Source organism: Macaca mulatta, chromosome 16 (assembly GCF_049350105.2).
Source record: "Macaca mulatta isolate MMU2019108-1 chromosome 16, T2T-MMU8v2.0, whole genome shotgun sequence".
NCBI classification, from domain to species: Eukaryota; Metazoa; Chordata; class Mammalia; order Primates; family Cercopithecidae; genus Macaca; species Macaca mulatta.
This window is the reverse complement of record NC_133421.1, coordinates 80521446-80541346: the sequence shown is the minus strand read 5'-3', so window position 1 is coordinate 80541346 and position 19901 is coordinate 80521446. Positions and strand designations below refer to the sequence as shown.

The following is a 19901-nucleotide window of genomic DNA, read 5'->3' as shown; positions in this document are numbered from 1 at the left end:
ACAAGCACATTTGCTGGATCATATAGGAAGAGTATGTTTAGTTTTGTAAGAAAGCGCCAAACTGGCAGGGCACAGTAGCTCATGCCTGTAATCACAGCACTTTGGAAAGCTGAGGCAAGAGGATCATTTGAACCCAGGAGTTTAAGACTAGCATGGGCAACATAGTGAAATGCCATCTATACTAAAAATAAACATAAAAAAAATAGCCTGCTGTGGTGATGCATGCCTGTAGTTACAACTGCTTGGGAGGCTGAGGTGGGAGGATAGCTTGAGCCGAGGAAGTCGAGGCTGCAGTGAGCCATAATTATGCCACTGCACTCCAGCCTAGGCAATAGAGTGAGACCCTGTCTTAAAAAAAAAAAAAAAGAAAGAAACTGTCAAACTGTTTGCCAAAATGGCTATACAATGTTCATTCCCACCAGCAGTAAATGAGAGCCCCTGGTGCTCCACATCCTCATAAGTATTTAGTGCTGTCAGTGTTAATCATGTTAATAGGTATATAGTGGTATCAAATTGTTGTTTTAATTTTCATTTTCTAACGACATATGATGTAGAGCATCTTTTCGTATGCTTTTTGTCATCTGTAGCTTCTTTGGTGAAATATCTGTTAAAATTTTTGACGAATTTTTTCATCGGTTTATTTCTTATTGTTGGGTTTTTAGAGTTATTTGTCTATCTTGGATAGCAGTCCTTTGTCAGATATGTCTTTTGAAATATTTTCTCCCAGTTTGTGGCTTGTCTTCTCATTCTCTTGACATTATCTTTTGCAAAGGAGGAGTTTTTAATTTTAATGGGGTCCCTCTTATCAATTATTTCTTTCATGGATTCTGCCTTTGGTGTCATATCTAAAATGTCATCGCCATAGCCAAAGTCGTCTAGGTTTTCACCTAAGTTATCTTCCAGGAGTTTTATAGTGTTGCATTTTACATTTAGGCCCATGATATGTTTGAGTTAATTTGTGTAAACCGAACAAGATCTGTGTCTAAATTCATTTTTTTAAATGTAGATTTCATATACTATACCTTGAATCCTCTTTGCCTTCCTAAAAATATTAAACCTTTAGGCAGAGATTATATCTTACTTATCTTTATATTCTCCAATTATATTCCAGACTTCATAACCCCCAAAAAATGCATGATGGTGACCTTCTAGATGCCATACTTATAAAGTGTAAAATTCAATTTTTGACTCTGTTAAATTATTTAAAAAATTTCTTCTCTTTAGTTAACATAGTATTCCTCATTCTCTCTTAGATACCTACACAGATCATATAAAGTTCCTCTTCTTTGTAAGAGCTTTCCAATTATTTTATTTTATTTTATTTTATTTTATTTTTTTTTGAGACGGAGTCTCACGCTGTTGCCCAGGCTGGAGTGCAGTGGCGCTATCTCGGCTCACTGCAAGCTCCGCCTCCTGGGTTCACGCCATTCTCCTGCCTCAGCCTCCTGAGTAGCTAGGACTACAGGCGCCCGCCACCGCGCCCGGCTAATTTTTTGTATTTTTAGTAGAGACGGGGTTTCACTGTGGTCTCGATCTCCTGACCTTGTGATCCGCCCGCCTCGGCCTCCCAAAGTGCTGGGATTACAGGCTTGAGCCACCGCGCCCGGCCTTCCAATTATTTTAACACAACTATTTTGGTCTTTCCCAGTTTCAGATCTTCAATTCCAAAACAAATGTCTTCAGATCCTTTCCAGGCTCTTAATCAACCCTGTAATTCTCTTATGGATTTGTATGTTCAGGGTTGGGGGGAGTGACAAGTTATTTTCCTTGGAATTTTTAATGTTAAAAATACAGAAACAAACATAAAATTCTGAAAAATTCACACAAACTATTTGAAGTCACAAATTTAGAAAATTACTTCTGAACCACAAGAATGAGAATCCATATACAAAAGATGCATCTGCAATTCTCTGAATGTTTTAAATGAACCCAACTAATATTTCACAGTTTGTAAATTTTCATTTTAGATATGCGTAGAGCAAAAATCATAACCTGGTCCATATCTCTCAGGTCATTATCACCTTATGTAGGTTTGCAACCTTCTTTGAAAATGTACTTTAGTTTTCCCAAGAAATTAGCTCATTTTCATGATAGAAATTGATAAAATATTTGAAACCACCAATGTGGAGTCTCTCTATCCTTCTGTTAATTGCCTAAACCTAATGTATCATAATATCATTCTCCACTTTTCATTTTTATTTCATCTCTTTTCATAGTCTTTCCATGTAATCTTAACATGCATATGTTTGTTTTCTGTGCTTATTGTGAACAAAATGCCTAAGTAGTTAAAGAATTCCAGTTGAACTAAATTCAGCACTCATCTATTTACAGTTGTTTTTGTTTGCTTTTTAAAATCTTACTGCTTTGGCAGGAAAAAATACCAACAAGCTCTAAGTTTGTAGTGACAAATGTAGACTTCATCTCAAATTCATGTATGGGTGACATTTGCATGTTGATTTCTTTGCCGCCCTAATGGTTAAATTTCAAAGCACATCTTTCCTTTTATCTTCAGCTGAATGAGACATCAAAATAAGGGCCAGATAAAGGCGGAAGTCCTTTGTCTGAAACTGCCCAGGCCTGGCCAGCTGTGATGAAAACTGTCTGATGTTTCACAGGCTTCTTGTCTGGCCTCAAGCTGGTATTTGCTTCTTTTATTTTGGAGGTTTTAAAGGAATATTGCATTCTAGCACACAGTGTCATAATGGACAATGGAAGGCCTGTTCATGGTGGTGTCTGAATATATACACATCAGATTAAATTATTTATTAGATAATAAGCCACTGGTTACACAAGGAATATGTGCCATCTTTTATTATAATCATGGTAATTTCTAAGGTCAAACTGATGTTTGGTTGTATCACAATATCACAGCCTAATGAGAGTGTCTCCTTTACTGATAAATCTAACCTTCATGTTTCATTTTCTAATGTAGGTAATGAGATCAAGTGTTTTGGTTTAGTGTGTTTATTTTTAAATATAAAATCAATTAGTAGTAGCATCTGTAAATAGTATACTATTTGATGATAAGAAAGGTAGACTAACTGGAGTATGCTAAATTATATTTGGTCAATTTTAATAAGAAATAATAGTGATTTGCTCTAAGCAGCAAGTAAATTAAGGCAGCTCCCTTAAAAAAAAAATCAAATAAGCCAGTGGTTGGCCATTAAAGTCATAAAGTATTTTCTTAGGTTTTTTTTTTTTAACTTCATGTAAATATCTTCTTAATTTGGGGGATAGAATAGATATGCACAGGAGTAAAAGTGTGCTACAGTTATCTGAACTTGTAGCATTATTTATATTATAGTTCAACCTTTTTTTAAGAGAAAAAAGCAATAATTATTTCAGAATATTTTGCTTTCTAAAATAGCATAAGGGCAAGTAGATATAATACATTATAAATTATCTTGGGTCCAAAATCATTAAGATAACTTGACAATTGCACATACTGGATCCTTAACTATGTTTTTGGACCTCGCTGCTTGATGCTCTATTGATGAAATAAGGCTGACTCACTTCCTCAGGCCACACTCTTGTGTTTTTCTCATGCTGAGAAGTCCGGTCTACTTAGTGAGACCTCAAGACCTGGCACTCTGCCTCCAGTCCAACTTCCTGTTCCTTCCAGCCTGTCTAGTCACATACACATCACACACATGTCATGCGAGACTGTCATTTCTTCGTTGCAGAACCTACCCTGTGCTCTTCTACCTCAGCATCTTTGCTCAAAATGTCTCCACAGATGGAGTACTCATCAGCCCCATTTTGTCTGTTACAATCCTGGCTATTCTTTTCATCCAACTCCATTGCCCAGTCCTTCACGAAGTTTGCCACAACCCTTCTTTCTTCTTCTTTATTTTATCATAGACCTGTTTGTGGTTCTTTCATATTATCATAGAATTGTTTGTGGTTCTTTCGTAGCAATAATTCACCAACATGGTGAAACCCTGTCCCTACTTAAAAATACAAAAATTAGCCAGGCGTGGTGGCGGACGCCTGTAATCCCAGCTACTCAGGAGGCTGAGGCAGGAGAATCACTTGAACCCGGGAGGCGGAGGTTGTAGTGAGCCGAGATTGCGCCATTGCACTCCAGCCTGGGCAACAAGAGTGAAACTCTGTCAAAAGAAAGAAAGAAAGAGAGAGGAAGGAAGGAAGGAAGGGAGGAAGGGAAGGAGGGAGGGAGGAAGGAAGGAAGGAAGGAAATAATGGCATTCGCAGGAACCTAGATGGAGTTGGAGACCATTATTCTAAGTGAAGTAACTCAGGAATGAAAAACCAAACACAGTATTTTCTCTAATTGCTTTTTATAATAGCCTACTAGGGCTCACTTACACATTTTTCAGGATAACCATAAAAAAGGTTTGTTCTTTGGGACATATTTTGCATATATTTCATGGTAGAATCACTGCAAGCTTCATCCAGTGTCCCTAAAAATACTTTTAACCTACCTGCGCTGAACACTATTCTTTGGTGCATAAACTGAAGTTTATACCATAATGTATGCTTTCAATCAATTAAATATATTTTAATTTAGACTCTTCAGATTGAAGGAACATGAAAAAAAACTAGGATAATCATCCACCGCCTTCTTCCCAAGTCTTATAAAATGGTTGTCCAACCCATGCTTAAAATACTGGTGCTCACTATATTTAAGGAACAATCTCTTGACCACATGATGTGAAGTTTTGCCTGTTATTCACTGGCAACGGCCTGGCAGAATTGGATTCCTGTGCATTTTTCTACACACAAGATACTGGAATAATTTCCATCCCCATACTAAATGGAGGATGTCTGGGGGAGTGGGATTTTTTTTTTCTTTGAGACAGATCTCGGCTCACTGCAACCTCTACCTCCCGGGTTCAAGTGATTCTCCTGCCTCAGCTTCCCGAGTAGCTGGGATTACAGGCGCCCACTACAATGACCACGTCTGGCTAATTTTTGTATTTTTAAGTAGAGACAGGTTTTCACCAAGTCAGTCAGGCTGGTCTTAAGCTCTGACCTCAAGTGAGCCACCTGCCTCAGCTTCCCAAAGTGCTGGGATTACAGGTGTGAACCACTGCACCCAACCTATTTAGTTCCTTTTTATGACTGAGTAGTATTCCATGGTGTGTATGTATATATCACATTTTTTAAAATTCACTTGTTGACTGATTGATAGCCATTTGGGCTGGTTCCATGTTTTTGCAATTGTGAATTGTGAATTGTGCTGCTATAAACATGTGTGCAAGTGTCTTTTTCATATAATGACTTCTTTTCCTCTGGCTAGATACCCAGTAGTGTAATTGCTGGATCAAATGGTAAATCTACTTTTAATTCTTTAAGAAATCTTCATATTGTTTTCTGTAGTGGTTGTACTAGTTTACAGTTCCACCAGCAGTAAAAAAAAAGTCTTCCCTTTTTACCACATCCATGCCAACATCTATTATTTTTTATTTTTTCTGATTATGGCCATTCTTGCCAGAATAACGCGGTATCTCATTGTAGTTTTGATTTGCATTTTCCTGATAATTAGTGATGTTGAACATTTTTATAAAAGTGGGAACTAACCTATGAAGATGCAAAGGCATTAAGAATGATACAGTAACGTGGGGGAAGGGTGGGAGGGGGTGAGGGATAAAAGACTACACATTGGGTACAGTGTTCACTGCTCAGGTGATGGGTGCACCAAAATCTCAGAAATCTACACTGAAGAACTTATCCACATAACCAAACACCACCTGTATCCCAAAAACTATTGAAATAAAAAAGAAAAGAAAAGCACCTAGAACAATGCCTATCATGTAAGATACCTCCCTTCCAAAAAAAAAAAAAAAAAAAAAGCAAACAGGCCGGTGTGGTGGCTCATGCCTGTAATCCGAGGACTTTGGGAGGCCAAAGCAGGTGGATCATAAGGTCAGGAAATCGAGACCATCCTGGCCAACATGGTGAAATACCATCTCTACTAAAAATACAAAAAATTAGCTGGGCGTGGTGGCATGCACCTGTAGTCCCAGCTACTCTGGAGGCTGAGGCAGGAGAATCACTTGAACCCAGGAGGCAGAGCTTGCAGTGAGCCGAGATCACGCCACTGCACTCCAGCCTGGGTAACAGAGGGAGACTCTGTCTCAAAAACAAACAAACAAAAAAAACAGAGACATTAATTAAAGTTTGAATTTCAGTCTACGAATTATATCTTTTATTTTCTAGTATTGATTTTTGCTAATTAGAATGAGTCCTTATTAAATAAAACAATTACCCCAAGGAATACTGTAAATCTTTACCATGCCTTTTAATCTTTCTCAACAAATAAATTGTATTTCTTTATGGTATTGTTTTTACTTTTACTTGCTAATATTTTTCATAGCAAATGCTTATGGAAATGGGAAGTTAATAAAACAGATTACAGTGAAAGCAAAGGCTATTAGAAAAGCATCTTGATAGTACCTTATTTTGTTTCACTATTAAGAACATAGAATTTTTAAAATTAGGAATATTAAAGAATATTCAATCAAATATCACATTTTAATAAAGTACAGAAAAAGAAATGAGAGTATAAATTTTATTTTATTATGGACCTTGATTATAGTCAGAAGTATATTTATATCTGATTAGTTAATATAGTATCTGTGAAGTCCCTGAAACATATTTCTTTAAATATTAGATATCTGCTTAGAATTGTATCAATAGTATCCCTTCATAAATATATTTTATTTCTCCCAAGTCTTCAAATAGTCGATGACACATCATATAAATTTGACTTAAGATCTCGCCTTGCTTTCTTCTCTCCCTCAGCAGAGAATACTATACATGGCTATGTACATTTTCAAAAAATGGAAGAGATAGAGGTATAGAGGAGGAGGGGCTGCAGGTAAATATTCAAACCCCCAAAATTTAAAGAACTATGACTTGAAAAATTAAATGTGTTTCTAGCTATCAATAACACCTAAGGGGTACAAGGATATCATAAGCATTGTTTGAAACTAAAATGTGTGCACTTGCTAATTTTTTATGCATCTGCTATATACTGAGTTTACCTAATTTTCCAGCAGCCAATATAGTATGTAACCTACCCAGTTCATAAATCTTTTGCTGCATAGTAAATCATTCCCAAATTTAGTGGATTATAGCAACAGCACTTTATAATTTTTCATTATTCCATTTGTTGACAATCTAGACGGTCTTTTGTTGGCATCCTTCGGGGTTGCTCATGATGCTGAGGTCATCTGACAGCTATGCTGGCACTCCACTGTCCAAGATGGTCTCAATCAGCTGTCTGGTTGTACGTGCTACCATTGTGGGTCTCTGGTTGTTCTCTATGTGACCTCTCATCTTCTAATATACGGACTGGGATTCTTCACAGCCTTGTGATGTCAGGGTTCCATCAGCTAAATCCTGGACTCTAGAACTCTTATTACTTTACTTCTACCACATTTATTTATTAAAACAAGTCACCAGACCAGTTTAGACTCAAGAAGTCTATAAAATAGACTCTACCTCATGATAGGAAAAGGGGTAATGACACTTAACAAACAGGTATAAAACAGTGAGTTATGGTTTACTGAGGATCATTATGATGATTATCTACAGCAGTGCCATCTCTGGCCTCAATGAGTCATACTCTCTCACATGTAAAATGCACTCCCTCCTGCTTCTCAAGACCCTTTCAAATATCATTTAATCAACACCAGATTCAGGCTCTGAGTCTGGGATCTCATCAACTAAATAAGGTCCAGATGTGGATTACACACCGCACACACTCAACCTACAACAATGAGATGGAGACAAGTAACTGCAATAGATAATCCCACTCTGAAAACAGAACTAGGAGGTGCATAGTAAACACTGGTTGATATGGTTGATAACAATTCTCCTTTCCCAAAGTCAGGGAATAGTCTTTGATTAAAGCTGAATTATTCTCCCTGGAATCAATTCTCTAATCTATTCTTCTTCTTTATTCTTGGCTCTGTCCTCTCAGCCTGTTTCCTTTATAGAAAGTTGACAGCCCAGAAGCCTCTTCTCATTTTGAACTACCATTTAGTCTAAAACAATACGGCATGCTTAAACTTTGTGGGTTTCCTATGTATGAAATTATGTACCACTCCATTACATAAAGTCATGCCAAATTCATCCCATAGCATGCCATTTTAAATTTGGGAGTTGTTGGGAAATAGCCTTGAAATAGAAGCCCCTTTTTCTACCTGAAAGGTTCTAGTGACCCCCACCTTAAACTTTTCTGAGATTTTCACAAGTGGTATTATGGACATACCCTTGAGCCAATCTTTTCTTAGGCATTTCTTAATTGACAGTATTTTACTGGCTGGAGAGAATACCCTGGGGTGTCTATATTTCTTCTAAATTATGCATATAAACCAAACTTATTTTTTTAGAGCATTTTTTTAAATGTTAAAGGAACCAACTGACACTTCACTTAGCCTGAAATTTTCCTTGGTAAGATTTACAAGTTCATTAGGTTATTTTCTATCTTCTGCTTTAATGTAGGATAAAATTATGTTAATTGTTCTGCTGGTGTAGGACACAGGTTGCCTTTTCTGCAGCCTAAGATAACAATTTTCTCAGTGCTTTTCTTGCCCCAGTAGCAGTCTTCCTGCTTCTCTTCCACTCTCCACTTGCCACCTGAGCTAAAAGATAATGCCAAACATTTTAGGTTTTTTAAAGGGAGAAACCCACTTCCAGGTATTAATTTCTGTTTCAGTTACCTTTTGCTGCGTAAGAGATCACCTCAAAACTGAGTAACTTAAAACAATACTAATATTTTATTTCTCGTGATTCCACCTTAGCAATGTGGGAAGTTCTTCTGCTGGTTCTTCCTGAGATCACTCATGTGGCTTAAGTCTTTTGATGACTACACTCAAGCTGGAGGTTCTGAGATGGTATCAATCAAAGTTTTTGCTACTTAATTTGGCTATGAGCTGGGGCTCCTTGGTTTTTCCATCGTTAACCTTCCATTCTCTAGTAGGCTTGGATTAAATTTCACCTTATAGTGGTTTCAGGGTTTTAAGACTGTCAGGGAAAAACCTGCAAAATCTATTGAGATTCACACAAGACTTCTGCCACATTATAATGGGTAAAGCAAGTCACAAAGCCAGTGAAGGGGATGATAAAATACAACTCAGATACTATGTCACATTACAAAGGTTCTGGGTACATGAAGATGGGATTTCTTAGAGGTCATGACTGTAACAATCTGTCACTCTACCTTTCTCCTTCAAAGCACCTCTGAAAGTGTATGAAATTATGAACACTTTTTTAAAAGACTGCATTTTTAGAGCAGTTTTAGGTTGAGAACAAAACTGAGAGGATGATACAGAGACTCCCCTGCCCTCAAACATGCATACCCTCCCCCATTATTAATATCCATCACCAAAGTGGAACATTGGTTACAGTTGGTGAACCTACAGTGACACATCATAATTACCCAAAGTCCATGGTTTACATTAGGGAAATTTTTTTGTATTGTACATTCTATGAATTTGAATAAATGTATAATGACAAGTATCCATCTTTATGGTATCATGCAAAGTATTTTCACTGCCCTGAAAATCCTTTGTGCTTTGCCTATTTATCACTTCCTCCATCCTAAGCCCTGGCAAACACTGATCTTTTTACTCTCTTCATAGCCTTGTCTTCTTCAGAATGTCATATAGTCTGAATTATCCTGAACATAGGCTTCTTCCACACAGTAATATGCATTTAAGGTTCCTCCATGTTTATTCATGGATTGATAACTCATTTCTTTATAGCATTGAATTATAATAATATACCATTGCCTGAGTGTACCACAGTTTAATTATCCATTAATGAGATCTTGGTTGCTTCCAAGTTTTTGGCAATTATAAATGAAGTTGTTGTAAATATTCACGTGCAAATTTTCTTGTGGACATACATTTACAATAATGTATATGCCAAGGTTGTTGGGTAAATACCAAGAAGTGTAATTGCTGGATTATTGGGTAAGTATGTTTAATTTTTTTAAGAAACTGCCAAACTCTATTCCAAAGTGCCTGCGACATTTTGCATTGCCATCAGCAATGAATAAGAGTTCCTCTTGCTCCACATCCTTGCCTGCATTTTATATTGTCAGTACTGTAGGTTTGGGGCAATCTAATGGATGTGTAATGGTGTCTTTTTGTTGTTTTAATTTGCATTTTCCTGATGGCATGTGATGTAGAATATCTTTTCATATGCTTTTTTTTTCTTTGCCATCTGTATAAAATGAGAGGTGTCTCATTTTCTTGGTGACGTGTCTGTTAAAACCTTTGGCCCAGTTTTTAATTGAGTCATTTGTTTTTTTATTGTTGAGTTGGTAAGAATTCTTCGTATATTTTGAATAGCAGTCCTTTATCAGATGTGTCTTTTGTAGATATTTTTTCCCAGTCTGTGGCTTGTCTTCTCCTTCCCTTGACATTGCCTTTTGCAGAGGAGGTTTTAATTTTAATGAAGTCAAGCTTATCAATTATTTCTTTCATGGGTTGTGTCTTTTGTGTTGTATCTAAAAAGTCACCAACCTATCTAAGGTCATCTAGGCTTTTTCCTATGCTAACCTCTAGGAGTTTTATAGTGTATTTTACATTTATGTCTATGATCCATTTTTAGTTTTTTTTTTATTTTTATTTTTATTTTTATTTTTTTTTTTGAGACAGGTTCTGTCACCCAGGCTGGAGTGTAGTGGCTTGATCCTGGCTTACTGCAACTTCCACCTCCTGAGCTCAAGCCATCCTCCCACCAATACCTCTCAAGTAACTGGGACTATCAGTGCACACCATTACTATGCCTGGCAAATTTCTGTAATTTTTGTAGATATGGAATTTTGCCATGTTGCCCAGGGTGGTCTCAAACTCCTGAGCTCCCGCCTCACCTCCCAAAGTGCCGAGATTACAGGCATAAGCCACCACCCCTGGCTTAGTTAACTTTTTGAAGTATTACTTTTAAAAGTTAACTGTGAGATTCTAGACCAGTGACACAACTGGCCCTGATTAATTTTGAAAATTAAAATAATTTCCTGATTGATTGACTTCAACATATCATTCACATATGTAGGATTATAGAGTTTTAGGACAGTGAAGGTAATAAGGTGATATCTAGTACAAATTCACTTCTTATTCTTGAATCCTTTCCATCACTTCACAGTGACTCTTTTTGCTCAAATCTGTAGGTGTTAACACTCTGCTGCTCTACAAAATTTTCATCTGAGCCCATCTACTACTATTATTCCTCTTGTTCCTCCCCTTCTTCCTCCTCCTACTATGAAACAGCAATCTTTCCTCATTGCCTTTTATGTGCCAATTTCTTTTCATGCATTAGTTTTATTCAACAACTTCATAAAATATATATTATGTTTAAACCCAAGGATATGAGATGTAGAAACATTAAGAAGTAGGCTATAAATGTGGGCTTATCTATACTCAGTCTGAGTTTGCTCCACTTTCCCTAGAGAATATTATAAAAGTCTCTTGGATTATAAAGGAAGAATATGAGGAAAGCAGTTGACCAGAAAAAATAAATATTTACTAAGCACCTGCAAATGTCAGACAGCGAAATATAGCACTTCAGTATAATGTCCATTTTGGTCTCAGTTTTCCAACTCACTCTTTACCTACTTTTGCCTCCTCCATATGTCAAAATTATAAACCCTTCCTTATGATGCACGCATAGTTTTCAATTAATGTTTATTTCTCATCCTTAACCCAGAAAACTCAGAGTTGAATATCTGTGTACTGTTTTTTCTCTTCATCATTTTTCCCCTTTCCCCCCACCCCACTGATTATATAAGTGCAGCATGAGGCATTAAGATTTAGGAGTTTATGGATATGACATTATATTTGTAATAGTTCTGACCTCTGGGCCTTAGGTTTGTTGTTGTTATTGGTGGTGCTGTTTTAAATCAGTATAGTTAGGTGTTTGGATCATCTTTTAGTAAAACTTCCAGGAAAGATGCCTTCAGGATCCAGGTTGCAACTTGTGGGACCAGCACTGGCAGCTTCTGCTTGAGTAGGAGAGGAAAAGAGAACAGGTGATCAATGAGGAGGCCAGGGACGGGACAACTCAGTGAACATAAATAACAGAGGAAAGAAGAAGGAATGTAAACTGTCAAGGGGGCATTACTTCTTTCTTTCTTTCTTTTTTTTTTTTGTCCCTCTTCTCTTTTTTGTTAAAGAAAAGAAAAAATCTTTCCGGCAGCTTTGTAGCACCATCTCAATCTCTTTGCATGTGTTGTTATGCTCACTCAGATTCAGGAAAGTCACACGTATCATTTTTCAAAAGGCACAGAAAAGAAAATATTGCGAACTGACAACCCTTTTAGGAAATCCACTTCGGACTTGGAATTTAAGACAAAGTGAAGTGGAGACTTACACAATCCTCCAGTGGATTTTGATTTGAATACTAAGGCTCTTCAACACTGCACTGCATTTTCTCTGTAATTTGTGCACACACACACACACACACACACACAGAGGAGGTAATGGCTCCAAGATCTCTCTATTTAACACTTTGGACCATTGCAGAGACTATTCAGGCAAAGAATACCAGGAAATAACGTGAATTTCATTTTCATCTCCATCTCCATCTAGTGGTTCCTGCTGTGCACATCTTTATCTGATGGGAAGAACAGTCCAGCATCCTGGAAGAAACAGAGTTAGGATCTTCACAGCAGAAACCACTGTATGGAAATTAAAATGAAAGTGGAAATTCACATTATTTCCTAATTAATACTGGAAGCCTGATGTTTTTAGAGAAGTACGTCTGTGCTCCATTTTACTCTCCATGTGTACACATTTGACATTTTAAAAAATTGAAGAGGGAGATCTAATTTTGAAATTTTCTCATGAAAATCTACCTTTTCTTCTTGCCCTTCCTAAAAAGTAACTATATAAAGGAGATACGATAGTAGAAGTTAGAAAAGCCAAAAATCCTTTGTATATTATAGTATTTCTATATCTTTACTAAATTTGGTTTCAGTAAATGAAAACTTGGTCATTCTATCCTATTGAGTTGTCTTGAAGAATGAGCAGGTGACCCTCTGAGGCATGCAAAATGGAAACATATTCTACAATGGGAAAAAGAAAACAATATGGACACGGGTATCTCATGGGCTCTCAGGAAGTAACCTGTAGCACAAAGAGTCAATTTTCTCTATTTCTGTCTCTGAGGCCTTACATACTCTCTTCTCTGCTTCATTTTGTACATTGGTTTTATTTATCTCCTCAAAAGAGCCTTACCTCCTCTTAAATGCTTATTAGAGCCTTTGGAAGCTAATTTTAAATTCTCATAAATGAGATTCTGATGGATCCAACTTGAGCCAGATTTCTACTCTTGGTCCCCATAGCTGTGGTTATGGGGGAATAGGGCCACATGACCTGATGCCCCTTCAGTGGGAAGGCAGATGGTCAGATGAAGAACTTTGGGTAGATATTTTTCTAAAGGTAACATAGAGTAGGAAAAAAATATAATTTGTGGAGGAAATAACTGATATTTCTGGTGCATTTCATCTTTTTCTAGCTACGTGTTTCATTACCATAGCTTTTGCTGAGTAATACACAGCTCCAAAACATATAGCATAAAACTACAAGTGTTTATTTTTCCTGTGTCCATGGGTCAGCCAGGGCAGTTTTGCTGTTCTGGGCCAGGCTTGGCCGATCTTGCCTGGGCTCATTCATGAAGCTGCTGCTAGTTGGCCAGTTGACTGGGGACTTGCAGGTCTAGGATACCCTCATGGTGGATCCACTCATTTTCTACTCATGTGGCCCCTCATTCTTCAGCAGACTACCTCAGCTTACACTCATGGCAGAAGGCACACAAAGAGAGAGTAAAACAAAGCACAGCCTCTTGAGGCCTAGTTTCAAAACTGGCGTGATAATGTTTCAGAGCATTTCATCGGCCAAAGTGTATCTCCAGGCCAGCTCTAATTTGAGCATTTCATTGGTCAAAGTGGATCTCCTGTCCAGCTCCAGTTCGAGCATTCATTGGTCAAAACATATCCCCAGGCCAGCTCTAATTCAAGTATTTCATTCGTCAAACCCATCTCCAGGCCAGCTCTAATTCCAGCTTGGAGAAATAGATTCCATTTCTTCATGGGAGGGGCTGTAAAATGACATCGCAAAGGGTGTTGTGGCTAGAGGGAGGTCATTAATTTGTGTCACCAATGCAATAATCTATAACACTTGCATCTTTATTTACCTCATCCATTTATCATTAAACACCAAGCTATTCAGAGGGGCCATGTCTTCTCGGATTCTCTCCAGGAAGCTAAAAGTTTTCCAGTTATTTTTCTTTTTTATAATAAATCTTTTTAAGATACGTACACCTGCTAATATCTTCAGGATGATGTTTCTTTTATTTTATCCCACAATGTTTACACTTTGTCTTTATTACTTCTTTAAATATACTCTTTTTTTGTTCGTTTATAATATTGGTTAAGAGTAGTATGTATGTATGTATTTGTTTATTTTGAGACAGTTTCTCACTGTTGCCCAGGCTAGAGTGTAGTGGCGTAATCTCCGCTCACTGCAACCTCTGCCTCCCAGGTTCAAGCAATTCTCTTACTTTGGTCTGCTGAGCAGGCAGGATTACAGGCGCCCAGCACCACGCCCAGCTCATTTTTTGTACCTTTTTTTTTTTTTTTTTTTTTTGACAGAGTCTTGCTCTGTCTCCCAGGCTGGAGTGCAGTGGCACGATCTCGGCTCACTGCAAGCTCTGCCTCCTGGGTTCATGCCATTCTCCTGCCTCAGCCTCCCGAGTAGCTGGGACTACAGGCACCTGTCACCACGCCCGGCTAATTTTTTGTACTTTTAGTAGAGACAGGGTTTCACCGTGTTGAGCAGGCTGGTCTCAAACTCCTGACCTCGTGATTCGCCCGCCTCGGCCTCCCAAAGTGCCGGGATAACGGCCTTGAGCCACTGATCCAGGCGAAGAGTAGAGTTTAATTAGAATTAAACTGCCTGTGTTCAAATCATACCTTCACCATTTACTACCTGTGTCACTTTCAGCAAATTACTTTGACTTAAATTCTCTTTGTCTCAGTCTCCTCATCAGTAAGATGGAAATAATAACCACCTCATCATGTTTTATGAAGGTGAAATGATTATTTATAAGCACTAAAAATAGTACCTGTCACATAGTAATTTTCAGTAACTGTTATTATGATTGTTGTCATTATTATTTTATCAATCTTTAAATGAACAAGAATGTTTCCAGACTCAGTGCTTTGATTGAGCGGATTGGCCTTTGGCTTGCCTTTTTTTTTTTTTTTTAACTGAGCAAACTTCTCAGATCTACAGAGCTGAAGAACTAGATCGGGGGTCTAAACTCCAGGGCCACAGACTGGTACCAGTCTGTTTTAGGAACCAGGCTGCACAGCACGAGGTGAGTGGTGGGAAGGTGAGAGGTGGCGAAGCTTCATCTGTATTTACAGCCCTCCCTGTCGCTCACATTACTGCCTGAGCTCTGCCTCCTGTTAGATCAGCAGCCACATTAGATTCTGATAGGTGCACAAACCCTATTGTGAACTACGCATGTGAGGAAACTAGGTTGTACGTTCCTTATGAGAATCTAACGCCTGATGATCTGTCACTGCCTCCCATCACCCACAGATGGGACCATCTACATGTAGGAAAACAAGCTCAGGGCTCCCACTGATTCTGCATTATGGTGAGTTGTATAATTATTTCATTCTCTAGTACAATGTAACAATTATAGAAGTAAAGTGCATAATAAATATAATGCACTGGAATCATCGCGAAACCATCCGCCCACCCCCGGCTCCTGGAGAAATTGTCTCCCATGAAATTGGTCCCTGGTGCCAAAAAGGCTGGGGACTGCCGAGCTAGATACTGTGCAGAGATCCTAGCGTCTTTTTATGATCAATTCCCATTCACCTTGGGCTGTGTCTTCTTGGGAGTTTTGTTACTGGGTCTACACTGTCAAGGCTGCAACATTTCACCTTGAATGCGGGTCTCTCTTGCCCTGGTTCTCTTTAACGCAGATTGCTTTGGGACTTTCAGATACTAGAACACACAGGATGAGGGCATCAAAGAGGAGCAAGGGGGAAGAGCATCACCTACAGAGATCCTTGATCAGAAGCAGGTCCTGCTTCTCTGCCAGGGGAATGTGGATCAGGTTTGGTGGCCTTCTAGCATCTCTCATTCTGTCAAGGTTGTTCCATGTCACAAGATGGCATGCACACAGGGCACCAATTGGTTAATACACTCAGCCCTGTCTGACTTCCAATTATTGAAAATTCCTTCCAGATTCAGGCCTTGGGTTGTCTGTCAATCTTAGTTTATGGGGTCATAAATTTACATCTTTTCTGCCCTTACATAGTTCTTTTAGTGAGAGTTCGGGAGAGGCTTTGTCCAAGGCTTCTAGACAGAGGCCATTTTTAAACCAGAAACTTTGTTCACCTAATTGTCAAGTTTATTTGGCTCTTGTTTTTATTCAACCTAAAAATTTGGATGTGAACATTACCCAGGAATAACTCCTTCTTAAGTAAATATAGTATGTTATTGAATAAGAAGCACATAGAATTTTAAACTAAGAATTCTAAGGTTTCCAGAAAACAGGTTACCCTCTCATGGAGTTTTCTTTTAGGGGTAAGTGACTTGTGACCCCCTAATGAAAACAAACTCTAAGATGTCAGTGGTGATAGTTGGGTATTATTTTTGTTTAAGAATTTTAAATATCGTAGGTATAAGACTCTTGTAGCACAAGTAATATTAAATATTTGCACGTGTCTGAATTATGGTTTTTTCCCCCCTTTTTTCGCGGGGAGTTGGGGGTTGATTCAAACAAGAGGTAAAGAAATATATCTTTCTGGTTGAAAAGAAAAATTCTAAAATGGATATTTTTAACTTGTGCAGTTTTTAGTTTCTAAATCTGTCACTAATACGGGAATCATTTTTGTGTGTGGCTGGCTGTTATTTATGAAAAAGTTGTATTTTATGAAATGTTGATTTTTCGAAATGTTATTTGACAGATTTCTTTGGAATACTGTTTATGCTGACTCTGTACTTATTAAACTACACAGGAAGAGGTAACTTTATAGAAAGAAATACATCTGCAAAAAATGTGCATAAGTTGCTTAACCCTTAAAGAAATTAGAGCCAAAGTTAATTCTAATGTTTGCATTTAAATGAATAATACAGTATAGATTCTTGCCTATTAAGAAATCTATTTGGTGGTCCTGGCTACCAGTATTTCCTTGTTGCAAACTGATAAACCTGAAAAAATAGATCTATTGAGGGATATATATTTGTTAATTCTGACTCTTAGAAACCTGCTCATTTTCATGTACACAAACAAATGCCGATGGAATGAGTCCAACCAAATTCGGAGAGCTCTTTAGTCATACTTAGAAAATCAACTACATATAAAATTGACTAAAAACAATACCATCACCACCAATGAAACCACGACCACCATCAATGAAAAGTAACCTGATGGTAAAATAAATTTTAACTCTTTATGACTTGGTTCAACATTATAAAAATTCCCTGACACAGGCAGCTTAATAGAACTCTATCTCTGAAACATAATTGGACAGGATCTAACAGTTTTATTTTCTTAAAGGATATACTTGTGTACATTTACTGGTAATGAAAATGATTAAAGTAGTTTTGGAGTTCAGAAAAGCCCACTTATTTATTTATTCATCCCATGAATATTTTTCTGGGTGAGAACTATGCTCACTAGACTGTATTCTTCAGTCAGGTCTCTATTACATGGGGTTAATTTGCTACTATTATTTCTCGTTTCAACAGAAAAATTGTTAATCCATCTTTATGTACATTCAAAGTTTCTATTCTTCTCAAATAGAATTGTCTTTGTCTCTCTCTCTTTTATAATAATTATTTAAAGTTTGTCTCTTATATGAAATTTCACTCTCATTAATTACCTTTACTACATTGCTACTTAAATTATTATTGCTTAGTGTTATCACATTTTCCAGGAATTATTCTAATTTCCATGAATTATGGCATAGCTTTGAAAGTTTATTTTAGATTATATTTTGCCATGGAAAATTTTTTTGACAGTATTCATATTTTCTGTAAAAAATGCATTTACATAGTTTGGAAACCATATGTGTATTTCTGGGAACAATAAGGGAGATAGATATCTGAGACTGGAATGCGTTGGGAAATCTATACCATGTACTCATGTAATTATGGGGTTTGGTCAAACAGACCAAAGAGACCGACTGGCCAAAAAGCTTTTAAACCTTCATATTATTTGTGTTGGTTACTGTTCGGAATCTGGTGAGCGAGGCTACAACTCCTGGAAGAACTAATTTTCAATGTGGAGTTTATCTTAGAACAAAAAGTAAATTTTTATGGGTAATTCTTGAGCTGTAGAAATGTTTCAAACTCTTGCCCTTCCTATTTTTACTCATCTAATCAAATAGTTTTTGGGCACTTACCATGTTCTATGTAATTTGCTGGGTACTGGAGATTTGATGATGGAGAAAACAGATATCCCTTCCCTAAAGAAGGCACTAACTTACCACGCATCATTAAAATTCTTTGGTCTTGAATTTCTTTATAGAAAAAAATGGAAGAAAAAAATCTCTGAATTCCATACTTATCATGAAATTATGTCTAAGAGTGGGTAGTTTTAGAATAATTTATTGGAAGTGAGAAAGACAAGTTGTAGAAGATAATGTTTGGAACTTAACGATTTACATCAGAAATAACACATATGTTAAAAAGTATATATAATTCTGGGGGGCGGAGCAAGATGGCCGAATAGGAACAGCTCCAGTCTCCAACTCCCAGCACGAGCGACACAGAAGACCGGTGATTTCTGCATTTTCAACTGAGGTACTGGGTTCATCTCACTGGGGAGTGTCGGACGATCGGTGCTGGTCAGCTGCTGCAGCCCGACCAGCGAGAGCTGAAGCAGGGCAAGGCATTGCCTCACCTGGGAAGCGCAAGGGGGAAGGGAATCCCTTTTCCTAGCCAGGGGAACTGAGACACACAACACCTGGAAAATCGGGTAACTCCCACCCCAATACTGCACTTTAAGCAAACAGGCACACCAGGAGATCATATCCCACACCTGGCCGGGAGGGTCCCACACCCATGGAGCCTCCCTCATTGCTAGCACAGCAGTCTGTGATCTACCGGCAAGGCAGCAGCGAGGCTGGGGGAGGGGCGCCCGCCATTGCTGAGGCTTAAGTAGGTAAACAAAGCTGCTGGGAAGCTCGAACTGGGTGGAGCTCACAGCAGCTCAAGGAAACCTGCCTGTCTCTGTAGACTCCACCTCTGGGGACAGGGCACAGATAACAACAAAAGCAGCCGAAACCTCTGCAGACACAAAGGACTCTGTCTGACAGCTTTGAAGAGAGCAGTGGATCTCCCAACACGGAGGTTGAGATCTGAGAAGGGACAGACTGCCTACTCAAGTGGGTCCCTGACCCCTGAGTAGCCTAACTGGGAGACATCCCCCACTAGGGGCAGTCTGACACCCCACACCTCACAGGGTGGAGTACACCCCTGAGAGGAAGCTTCCAAAGCAAGAATCAGACAGGTACACTCGCTGTTCAGAAATATTCTATCTTCTGCAGCCTCTGCTGCTGATACCCAGGCAAACAGGGTCTGGAGTGGACCTCAAGCAATCTCCAACAGACCTACAGCTGAGGGTCCTGACTGTTAGAAGGAAAACTATCAAACAGGAAGGACACCTACACCAAAACCCCATCAGTACATCACCATCATCAAAGACCAGAGGCAGATAAAACCACAAAGATGGGGAAAAAGCAGGGCAGAAAAGCTGGAAATTCAAAAAATAAGAGCGCATCTCCCCCGGCAAAGGAGCGCAGCTCATCGCCAGCAACGGATCAAAGCTGGACGGAGAATGACTTTGACGAGATGAGAGAAGAAGGCTTCAGTCCATCAAATTTCTCAGAGCTAAAGGAG

General features: G+C 38.3%; 1 long non-coding RNA gene across 1 annotated transcript in view; it reads right to left on the bottom strand.

Moving 5' to 3' along the window:
- Nucleotides 1-19901, bottom strand: part of LOC106994117 (uncharacterized) — a 69298-nt gene that overhangs the window by 9212 nt on the left and 40185 nt on the right. Inside the window, exon 3 of the long non-coding RNA XR_001440562.3 lies at nucleotides 11830-11974. This is a non-coding gene — a long non-coding RNA (uncharacterized LOC106994117). The remainder of the gene's footprint in view (nucleotides 1-11829; nucleotides 11975-19901) is intronic.